This window comes from Populus alba, chromosome 5, assembly GCF_005239225.2.
Source record: "Populus alba chromosome 5, ASM523922v2, whole genome shotgun sequence".
Lineage (NCBI taxonomy): Eukaryota > Viridiplantae > Streptophyta > Magnoliopsida > Malpighiales > Salicaceae > Populus > Populus alba.
In genome coordinates, this window is record NC_133288.1 from 6,943,988 (window position 1) to 6,955,939 (window position 11,952).

Here is an 11,952-nt window from a genome sequence, read left to right on the forward strand (position 1 = left end):
GGAAGGCGAGCGCCTATTAGAAAAAGTTCTAAAGTTGACTAAGTTTTTTTCGAAGATAATATTTTTTTTCTTGATCTTTTATTTTATTCAATTTTTTTTATCTGATTGTCTATGCCCATTAAATTCTTCTTTATCCTCATTGGTGAATTGTGGAAATTATTTTTTTGACAAGGTCCACACCTTTCCATATTGCATCAACAAGTGATATCCGTTTCCAATGAATGAAAATATCATGTTTTTCTTTTTGAATTTTGATTTAAGATGACTTCAGGAAGGTATAAAGTTTCAATAATATAATTTAGCTTTAGAAAGCTGAGTCTGGATAGAGTTATTAGACCTAATCATTTTATTTGGAAAAGAAACATGAAACATTGGATAAATATGAGACCTCACTAGTACATAAATTAAGATTATAAGCTTATGTTCCAATATTTTAGAACTATGAATGGGCCATAATACTTTGTAGACAACTTGATATTTCTCCTCATGCATACAAATAATTCCATATAAGGTTGCAACTTAAGATATACCATTTACCCAATAGAGAATTATTTTACCCTATGTTTAGAATCATTTATTTGCTTCATTATACATTGAGCTTCTTTGATTCTCTCTTCAAGCACCTTGATAACTACATCTCTCTCTAGCAACTTTTTATCTACTAGTGGAAGTCCGGATGTTATAAAAACATAACTTAAGAGAATGGGAAGAGGTTAATTAGTCTTAAATTATTATTAGTCTTAATTTATTAAAAAAACTTAACATACCACAAACGAAATCACACCTGCAACAAAGGGAGGGTAAAAAAAGAGCACACAGAAGAAGATACACAAGCATGGATATAATAATTATATCCCAGCTAATGTTTTATTTCTCAGTCTTATTCCAGCCTTCACGCACCACCATCTTCATTTATAGCTGCCTTCTTCAATTCCACGAGATCATGGTGTTGTTTTTACTGATACAAATTTTCAAGCGCATATTCCCGGCAAACTATCGAAGCAAAACGCGCTGCAACAAGTTAGGTCGCCGATTGAGCATGGAGATGTACCTGAAGGGAGGCAGTCGTCTGCAGATTTAGGCATCATCACATTTGAGAGTGGAATGTTCTTGGTATTACTAGTAGCGATCCCATCAACGCCATCAGAGGTGAGTGGGATTTCCCTCATAGAGAAAGCGCAAGGAGAAATAGTAGCAAGGAAGAGGAAGGACACTATCAGAACCAAACTCACTTTCTTGCTATCCATCTCTTCCCCACACTCGCACAGAACCGCTAAGCTTTTAATTCACTCACTTGCAGAGTAAGTTTTTGCTCTTGAATGCATGATAGAGACTATATTAAATAGCGGTGAGATGACTTTTCCGCTCTTCAAATTGATAAGGGCACCCACCTCAATAATGCAATTCTGCAGCCCACGTTCAAGTGGCGTCCACCACTGGTCACTATCACTTCTGGACCACAGTAATATCACCACGTTTTATCCTTGTTGAAATTTTTGAAATTTCACAAGGATCGTGCCTTTCTGCTTTCACAAGCAGAGCCTGAATTGTTTTTCCCCCAGTAATACAGAAATATGGAACCTGTCAACTGAGACTAAAGCTCGTGGAAAAATATTAATAAAAATAGTTGCAAAAGAAACAAAAATAACAAAACAAAAAAGAAGAGGATACAATCTGATAGAGAAAAACGCAAAAATGATGAATTTTTTTTTTTTAAATGATTCTAAAAAAATAAATAACAATTAAAAAAAATAAAAACTAAATTTGAAAGATTATAAAATCAAAAGGGATGAAATTAAAAAATATTTATAGTTTTATAAACTATTTATAGATTAAAAAAATAGTAAGGGGTGAAAAAAAAATGTAGGGGGTTAATCCAAAAGAAGGTAAACTGCAAAAAACAATCAAATTATAAAAAAAAAACCAAGCAAATTAACATAGGCTAACCAATTAAACTTGATTTAATATCTAAAACTTGCAATCTTCAAAATTCTAGACCAAGGTTCAATAAAAAAAACTTAATTTTCAACCAATTTAATTTTAAAAGATGAAATAAAAAAAATATTAAAAAAAGTGTGATAAGTTGTTGTAGTTGGATTTAGAAATGTGTTTGATAAAAATTATGGTTGAAGTTTATGTGTAGTAAAAAATATATATAAAATATTTGGTGAAAGTGGGGTTGCAATTGTTTTTTAAAGTGTTTTTTACTTGGAAATGTATCAAAATATTTTTTTTTTATTTTTTAAAAATTATTTTTGATATCAGCACATTAAAATGATCTGAAAACACACACACAAAAAATATCAATTTGAAGCAAAGAGAAAAATAAAAAAATTTTAAATTTTTTCAAAAATATTTTTTAAAACGTAAAAACAAACAGACTTTTATAAGACTCGGTTAAAAAAGCATGTAAAAAATGCTGCACAAAAATTGCATTTCAAACTAATTTTTTTAGTGAACCCCACAATACAAAACACAGTTTAATTTGTTACCAAAAATCTTATTATATTTTTTTCAACACAAACACAAAAACCGGTGAAAAACAAACACAACACTAAATTCAAAGCTCATTTTGCTTAAAACTTATCCCCTCTTAAATATTTTTTTGTAATCCAAAATATTAATTTAATATAAATCCAAACTTGCATGGCTTGGCCTAAATCGTAAGCAGGAGCACAAGCACGAGCTGGGTCGGTACGTACATGTACGAGTTTAAGCTAAAAGTTTATTTTACTTAGAATTTATCCTCTCTAGGAACGTTAAAAATCTAGATTTATTTTGTATATTTTTTTTGTATAAAAACACTTTTTTTATCAATTTTATCAATAAACAATTTTGATTTCTCAATTAGAGCTTTCTCTTGGAATTCACGGCAGAAAATATTAAGTTCTCTAAAATTGCAAGATGTAGAAAATATTGTAACTGTAGTTATTTCTATAAGTTGTTTTTGAGCTTATAAGAGGCATTGATGAGATAGCGGTTGATATTGCAAAGGGAACATTAACAGTAATTGGAGTTGTAGACCCAGTGTGCATGCTGGTGGCTAAAAAACTCAGAAAACATGGAAAAAAGGCAGAAGTCCTTAGTGTTGGGCCGCCTAAGAAAGAACCAGACGAAGAAAAAGTTACTATTATTGTTATTACTTGCAGTGATCTCATCAACACCAGTGAAATCACACCTGCAACAAAGGGAGAAAAAAAGAGCACACAGAAGAAGATAAACAAGCTACTGTTTTATTTCTCAGTCTTATTCCAGCCTTCACGTACCACCATCTTTATTTATAGCGAGCTTCTTCAATTCCACTAGATCATGGTGTTGCTTTTACTGATACGAATATTCAAGCGCATAGTGGTGGCCAAATTGCAAGGCATATGCCGCTGCAACAACCTACGTCGCCGATTAAGCATGGAGATGTACCTGGAGGGAGGCACTTGTCTGCAGATTTAGGCATCATCACAATATTTGAGAGTGGAATGTTCTTGGTATTACTTGCAGCGATCCCATCAACGCCATCAAAGGTGAGTGGGATTTCCCTCATAGAGAAAGCGCAAGGAGAAATAGTCGCAATGAAGAGGAAGGACACTATCAGAACCAAACTCACTTTCTTGCTATCCATCTCCCCCTCGCACTCGCACACAACCGCTAAGCTTTTAATTTACTCACTTTCAGAGTAGGTTTTTGCTCTTGAATGCATGATAGAGGTTGCATGCAGAGACTATATTATATAGCGGTGTGATGATTTTTACGCTCTGCATATGGATCACGGCACTCAGCTCAACAGAGCAATTCTGCAGCCCATGTTTTAAGTGATATACACAGCAAAGTCATTATCACGTTAAAGTTATGCCTACAAGAGGTTTCATTTCAAAATATGCGCTTGAAAATATCGCAAAATATAAAGAACAGCTGCCCAGTGAACAGTAGTAGGAGAAGCAACAAACTGACTAACAACATGAACAAATGTAATATCTGGACGAGTAATGGTGAGATATACCAAACTCCCAACAATAGTGCGGTATAGAGTAGGATCTATCAAAGGTAAACCATCTGTAGAAGAGTACCTCGCGTTAACCTCAATAGGAGTATCCACAGTCTTGTTATCAGTAAGTCTAGCCCGCTCAAGAATATCTGCAACATATTTCGACTAAGAAAGAAGGTAACCTCTAGGTGAGTATGCTACCTTAATACCCAGAAAATATCGAAGATAACCCAAATCCTTCATCTCAAATGGTCTAGCCAACTCTGTCTTCAAAACTGAAATACCATCAATGTCATCACCAGTAATAATCATGTCATCAACATATAAAGATAGAATGATACGAACTGTATCAGTGCACTTAATAAAAAGAGCAGAATTATGACTGCTAGAAACAAAGCCAAGAGACGAGATCACAATAGAGAATTTCTCAAACCAAGCACAGGGTGCTTGTTTGAGACCATATAATGCTTTCTTAAGCTTACAAACATATCTAGATTCATGTGAAATACTAGTCATGTGAAATACTTGAAGATCTCCATTCAAGAAGGCATTTTTAACATCAAGCTGAGAAATATGCCACTGACGAATCGAAGCTATGGCAATAAGAGTGTTGCTACCCAATTTTTGACCCATGTTTTTGATATATTTTTCAAAAAAATCCAAAAATAGAGAAAAACAATGAAAATCCAAAAAAATATGTATTTTTAATATATTCTCGTCATTTTAGTATTTTCAGCGTCGTCTAAAAAGATTTTAATTTTTATTTAAAGAATTTAATTTTTCAAAAGATTTTCGAACGCGTTCGACTTTTCACGCGTTATTTTTAAAATCATTGATTTTCCATATTTTGAGTCGACGTTGATATTGCTCGTTTTCAAAAAATACAAAAAATAATAAAAATCAAAATTTACAAAAAGAAAGAAGTTGAGGGACCAAGTTGAAAAACCTAGCAAAATTTTGTCTATAAATACTGGTTTCCAACACTTGCAAAAGGAGGGGGGGCAATTTTGAAATATCAGAAAATACAAAAAAAATAACCTAACCCTAAACCTATCTCTACCAAGCCTGCAGCCCCCCTTTCCCCTTGGTTTGAATTTTTTTCCTACAGCCGCCGGCCACAAACCAAAGCCAAACACAGCCACCCCTTCAGCTGTTTCTTTCTCAACAGACCCCCACATTTGAACCCACGGTCCAACCATCTCTTTCAGCCCTTTGAAACAACAGAACAACAGCCGTCTCCAAGCCTTTTTTCCCGTTACAACAGCCACCACCGTTTTTTTTCTTCTCTTCAACCTCACAAAGGACCAGCCGGCGGCGCCCCCCCTTTTGGGTCTTGAGTTTTTCCCCGGCCATCTCTGATCTCCCTCTTCTCAGCCGGACAGCCATCGTCTCCCAGCTCTCCCCATTTTTCTCCTTCTCACAGACCACCAGACTTCCCTCTCCGCCGAGCACAAGCTCTCGACCAGCAGCCGCCAGCTCCACCGTAGCTTCAACAGGCCGAGCTCAGCCTCACACCGGATCAGGCCTCCCTTCCCTCAGCCACCGGGCAACAGTCGACCCATCGCCCTCCACAGCAGCGACGGACGACAGCAGCAGCGACCACAGCCGCGGTCCCCTTTGCAACCACCAGATCGGCCGCCTGAAGCAGAGGAGAAGAAGAAGAAGAAACACACGGACTGATCTGCAGATAAAAGCAGATCCGAAACCGAGACGAAGAGAAGGAGAAGCAGATCCGAAGAAGGAGAAGGGATGAACTGCAGATCTGAAAAGAAAGAACAAAAAAAACAGATTTGAAAAACTAAGAAAAAAACTTAAAATCGACTGCCCTTGTTGTGTTTTTTTTTGGATTTGCAGGTGAATAGATCGAAGAGAGGAGGAAGCATTACAGCCCCCCCCCTCACGCTGCCTGATTTTCGCACGCGCCGCCAGTCACTGCGGTGCGTGGGGTCCACGCGCCGTTACTGTTCAGGCAGCCCAGAACTGTTCCTGAAGGGTTCCCAGTACTGTTAGGGATTGTTTAGGGACCATTTTGTAAAATTTTAAAGTTTTAATGTAATTTTTGTTTATTTATTTTAAATTTGTAATATGTGAATGTAAAAGAAAAAAGAAAAGAAAAAAAATAATAATAACAAAGGGGATGTGTGTGTTGGTGTATTTTTATTTATTTATTTTGAATTTGTATTTGTATTTGTATTTGTATTTTGTGGATGTAAAAGAAAAGAAAAAAAATAGTGAAAGTGTATGTGTGTGTTTGTATTTTATTTTATTTATTTGTATATATTTTAAGGATGAAATTGCAAATACATTAAAGAAGAATTTAATATTTTGATCGGATCACGGTGAAGAATTATTAACTTATATGTAAGTGATATTTCTAATTTCCGAAGAAAAGACAATTATTAAAACTTCTTTTAACACGTCAAAGCCACGAAGCAGCTTACCTCAGGTAGGGTGTGTTAGGGGTGCTAATACCTTCCCTAACCACAACCAGTCCCTTACCCGCGAATCTCTGACAAGACCAGTGCATCCGGTTTCCTAGTAGCCCGCAATCAATTACTAGGTGGCGACTCCAACGAACCAATTCAAAGCAACGCAACAAACGAGATTTAAATCGCCAGCCGATGCCGCGCGCTGATTTTTTTTGGGGTGCGACAGAATGGCGACTCCACTGGGGAAGGTATTTTTTCGATTATTGGACTAAGCTTTGTGTATTTGATGTGTTTAAGTTTTTGCATTTTTATCTTTTTGTTAATATTTATTTCCATGCATTTTATAGAATTGTCTCATGCATCACCTGTATTTATTTTTAAAAGCACACACAAGCTTCTAGGTTAGGTGGGGAACTAGCGATCTGCCCTAAGACTATTGGTCAGGGTTCAGATGCGTGAAACACCCAACTCATATCTGAGTGCCTGCTTGGTAATGGTGGGTATATGTGCCTTAACCATTCCTTGCAACGCCCCCATACTGTCTTTACGAAGAACGTCACTGGGCAGATATGAGACCCTTTTGAGACCAGATAGAAAACCTACCCATGTTCACATAATGAATAGAACTTGTCCTTAGGTTGTATGTGCTACCGTTTTTGCATAAGGGCAAACCCTTCTTGAAGCATCTTGAATTCAAGACTTGTGGGTGACACATTGGCCGTTGCTCCGAAAATTTTCATTGTAGAGTTTGGTCAAAAATCACGATTCTTGTCCATCATACAAGAGTTACGACCATATTGTCACCTCTCGAAGGGTGAGTTCAGCATATAGATTACATGTTCATACATTTATTATGCATGTACCGGGCTGAAAGGTAGGTCCCCCACACAAGTTGTGCTACACGTGATTGGAGAAAAATGACGGAGGTGAAGAAAGGTGTCAGATAGAGGCTCATTATCAGATTAAGGTTGAGAGCATTAAATGTGAAGTAGCTAGACTCAGATCTGCTCAAACAAGTGTTGAGCATCAAATGGAAAGAGAATATCTGTACAGTCTTCTGTGGGAACACTGCTTGTTCACATCTAATTGAAGTTGTATCTCTCTTTTTTTTCGTCATGAACAAAAGCAACAACGCCTTCAGTCATCAACTGATGACAACTCTGGTTCTTATCCAGTTGCATTGTTAAATGTTCATCGCCTCCACATCATCTAATGGAACCAAACAACTATCGGTCTCCTGTACATGGTGCATTAATCTGTTTTGAAGCCACCCCAATTATGAGCTCAACTCCAGTTCAACAGCACAAGATGGTCTGAAAAATCATGATTAAACACTGAACTTCAATGTGGCAGAGCTCCCTCCATAAAAATCCATTTATGGCTCTGCAAATTGGGAATGCAAGAGGGAATTTATAAGTTGCATATGCTACAAATATTTCTCTCATCAGTTTCAGCACGAAGACATCTTAGTAGGTTGAAGAGCCAGACCTGGTCTGGAAAATATGAGCAGACTTCAAACTTCAACGTAGCAGAGCTCTCTCGGCAGGAATCTGTTTGTGGATCCGCAAGTGGGAAATCCAAGAAGGAATACAGTAGTTTCAGATCATCTATGATTTCTCTCAAACAATGTCAGTATTAAAACACAAAAGTAGAGAGAAGAGACATGCCTAGACTAACAAACATGAAGAATACTGAAACTTCAACAGAGCAGGACTTCCTCTATTGGTGCTTGTTTGTTGCACCGTTCGAGAGGAATCAAAGAAGAAATAGAGGAGATTCATGTCCATCATTTTATCCCATAAAAGAGATAAGACATGATTCCACACGTCGGTAGTGGCGATACTACAAGTTTCTGGGCGCTGCCAAGATTACCAAGCTATTGGAAAGTTTTCTAACAATCCGCAGCCAACCACAACAACATTGGAAGATTGAAATGACGTTGTGAGGATTTGCCGAAGAATTGAACAAGCTATGAAGAGAGGAAAGATTGAAGGATCTGCCATGGATTCCAGAACAATGATGAGAGGTGAATCAAGAGATGACTTTGACGGTGTGAAACCTTAATTATGTGGTCTAGCCAGGTCTCACGGTAGCATCAATTGCTCAAATGTCTTTGCCAAGATTGACATTCCTCTACCACTTAAGTTTGTCGACCAACATCTGCCAGATTCCAGTTTGCTTGACTCCGACAAATCCCATGCAATCACCAATTTCTAGTAGGTATAATCCAGATAAGAGATGTGATGTCATGGTGGGGTCCTCAACCATTTCAAGTGAACAGTTTCAAGAATTGCAAGAATTGAGTCTGAAAGTTGGTGAGCAAGAGACAAGTGGAGTCGGTGAAGAAGGGTGTCATTGGCTATATTGTTCCCCGAACATCATCAAAATGACATGTGATCGAAAGTGTTTGGCAAAACACAGATATTGCCAGAAAAGCTGATTCAAAAATGGTGATGGACTGTCAATCATATTGTTATGGAATTCTGCATTTTGTTTTGGGATCACATCTCATCCTTCAACGAAACATGCCTTGCTTTTATCTTTTTTGTTGTTTTGAAATCAACAGATGTTTAACATTTTATTCTGACAAAATATTTTGATCAAACTCCAACATGCGATAAAGGTTAATCAATCCGGAAGATTAAAAGTGTTTTGATTACAGAAATGACTCGATGCTTGAAAGCAACATGAGGTGACTAAACAATTTTGAACTCATACCTCCTGAAACTGAACCACACATCATATAGCTAAGTTTTAACAGTATGCATAATGACATGTAGTGGATTCGGTAGTTATGGACTCGTGAAATCATGATTCTTACAAGTCCCAATCATTACACTGGATGAAGATCAAAATTTATCGGTTCTAACCGACCTTGCTTGAAATGAGAAAAAGGCCATCTTTGATATTCCCTTCACTTTCTAAAGATTATATCCCTTGTAGTCCCATTTTGAGCTGGATAAAATATCTTTTCATGAAAACCCTGACTAGGATCACACCCCACACTGGGGGCAAATGATAGATATGTTGGAGACACTGATATGATTAATGGATAAAGAGGAAGGCTTAGAACAAAAGTCCAATGATTGAAAGAGAGCTATAAGAAGACACATAGACTGAGGGCATATAAGAAAGTTTTGAGGAAGGCTATGATGAAAAAAAAATGAAAAAAAAAAACGGAGAAGAAGTTGAAAATTACCTTCACTTAAAGACAAGTCGAAGATAAAGGAAAGAAAACGCCTATCATGTCTATGAAAAGCAAAAGCAATTTCAATCAAGGACACAACAAAAGTCAATACCAGAAAAAAAGACTAAGCTATAAACGTGACTTTTGGTGTCCATTATAAAGCCTCTGAATGTTATCAGATGATTAAGGTTCGTTATTCATCAAGGAAATGTGGATTTTGCATTATGACTTATGTTAAGAAAAGTCTCAACTTTGAGGTTAACAAGGTTATATGTCGTTTTCCTCTACAAAGACAACAATAGAAAAGAGTTGATGAAATAGTTGATTGTTGATCCTAGGTCTTTGAAACCCTCAAACACCTTTTTGAGCCTGTGAAATTCCTTTCTTTCATAGCCATGAACCATAGCCTGCATTACGTGCTTTTAAAAGCCCTTTTTAATCAAGCAAGAAATTTGAACCGATAAATGACGCTCTCAAAACTTAAAGAGCTTTTCCATAAGGGTCGTGACTTCATGAATTAAGCTACTGGTTATTATGCATGCTGATAAAATAAATGCTAAGAAAAGAAACAACTTTTCTTGAATAAAGCCTCAGCATCTTGTTTTTTGAAATTCATAAAAATGTCACCTCATCACAGACCATCAAATGATATACCCAATATCAAGGATTCAAATTGATACAAAGAACCATGGAAAAAGCCATTTTAATCCTACAACGGGTCGATTTCTGTTTTCAAAATACAAGACAATCAAAGGACTGTGTATTTCGAATAACGTGTGTTGGGTCTTTGATCAAAAAGCTTGATTTTCAAAAGATTTCCAAAAAAGAACATCTTTGATTTCATTTCAACAAACTAGACTTTGAATAGACATGATCTTTGAAATATGAGAGTTGATTCCAGAACAAGGAAGATTATCAAACACAGAAGAACATTGATTGAGTATGCAAAATCGTTGATAGAAATGACATTGAAGTCCTCGACACTCCTTGAAAAGTTGAGCAGCTGGGGGCAATACAGTGGACCTTAAGAAGGAAAACAAACAGTATCCAGATCAACTGGGGGCAAAGAAAGAATCACATGATGAGTCATCAAAGTCCATCAAAGTCATTCCTGACATTCACAAAAGCCATTTGGTTGTAAACAGAAGAATGAGCATGTTCAGATCAACTAGGGGCAATGTTGTTCAAAGACAATCCATGATTTAGTGAACTTCAGCAGCAATTGATGAGCAACACTGCACTTGAAGGATATTTTCATATCTTCATCTTGGGTAACCCTCTAAAACATGGCTATGACTCCTGACAGATGTTATCGGGTGAGTGCATTTGAATGAACATCGAACATATGCACACCACCAAGACTGACTGTGGAACGATGCTGCACTTAAAGGACAATCTCATATTGTCATTCTTTGAAACATGGTTTTATAGACAGATGTTATCACACAACTGCACTGAATGAATGTCGGAAAGGCACCCACCTCGAAGACTGATTGTGGGACATTTGTTCTGAAGCCAGATGAGCACTTCACCGCATGAGTATGGGTGATAAAAGCATCATCATTGATGAGGCCGAGACATATCTTTTCACAAATCTGATTAGAAGAGTTGAAGGGAATCTATTAAGAATAACACTGAGCATACAACCATGAGCCTTTGTACTGCAAGCTATGAGATGCATGACTGGATGACTGAATGAGTTCCAAGGAGGTTGATGATAACATGTACTTGAAGAGTACTGTTTCAACTAGAGGCAAGTTCATGATTGATTAACAATCTTGATGGGTATTGGCATGATGCACACAATCAATCAGAGGATAATTCTCAGAAGAAGTCAGGAGAGAAAATCCTTCATAATGAATCAAGCAGTACCACACTTGGGGGCAGGGTCAAGCTTGATGAACGATGCAAGCAGTAATTGTCAAAGATAGCCCGGGATGGGCACTGCGTTTACAGCTGAGTGGATGGCCAGTACATGAATGAGTCAATGCCTCGGAAGAACAAAGAAAGCTTTGGGATGCAAACAAGGGAACCCTATGACGATGGAGCATCAAGGAGGGGGGGACCTATATTTTTCTCAGGTAAGTATACATGCATATTGATCATAATGCATTGCTTTTAACATTGTCAGGTCGGTGTTTCATCATCATCTTTTGGTAGTGTGTTTTCTAACCCTACCTCATTTTGAGTGCGCCTTTGAGCTCTCACCTCTTTTTGTGAGCGCCTTTGAGCTATCATCTCGGGTAGTGCGTTTTTCTAACCCTACCTCATTTCGAGTGCGCCGTTGAGCCCTCACTTCTCAGGTAGCGCGTTTTCTAACCCTACCTCATTTCGAGTGCGCCTTTGAGCCCTCGCCA

At 37.3% G+C, this 11,952-nt stretch overlaps 1 pseudogene; it reads right to left on the reverse strand.

Moving 5' to 3' along the window:
• Positions 1–2,891: 2,891 nt before the first annotated feature.
• The window catches only part of LOC118036224 (serine carboxypeptidase-like 34), a 16,128-nt pseudogene continuing 7,067 nt past the window's right edge, over positions 2,892–11,952 (reverse strand).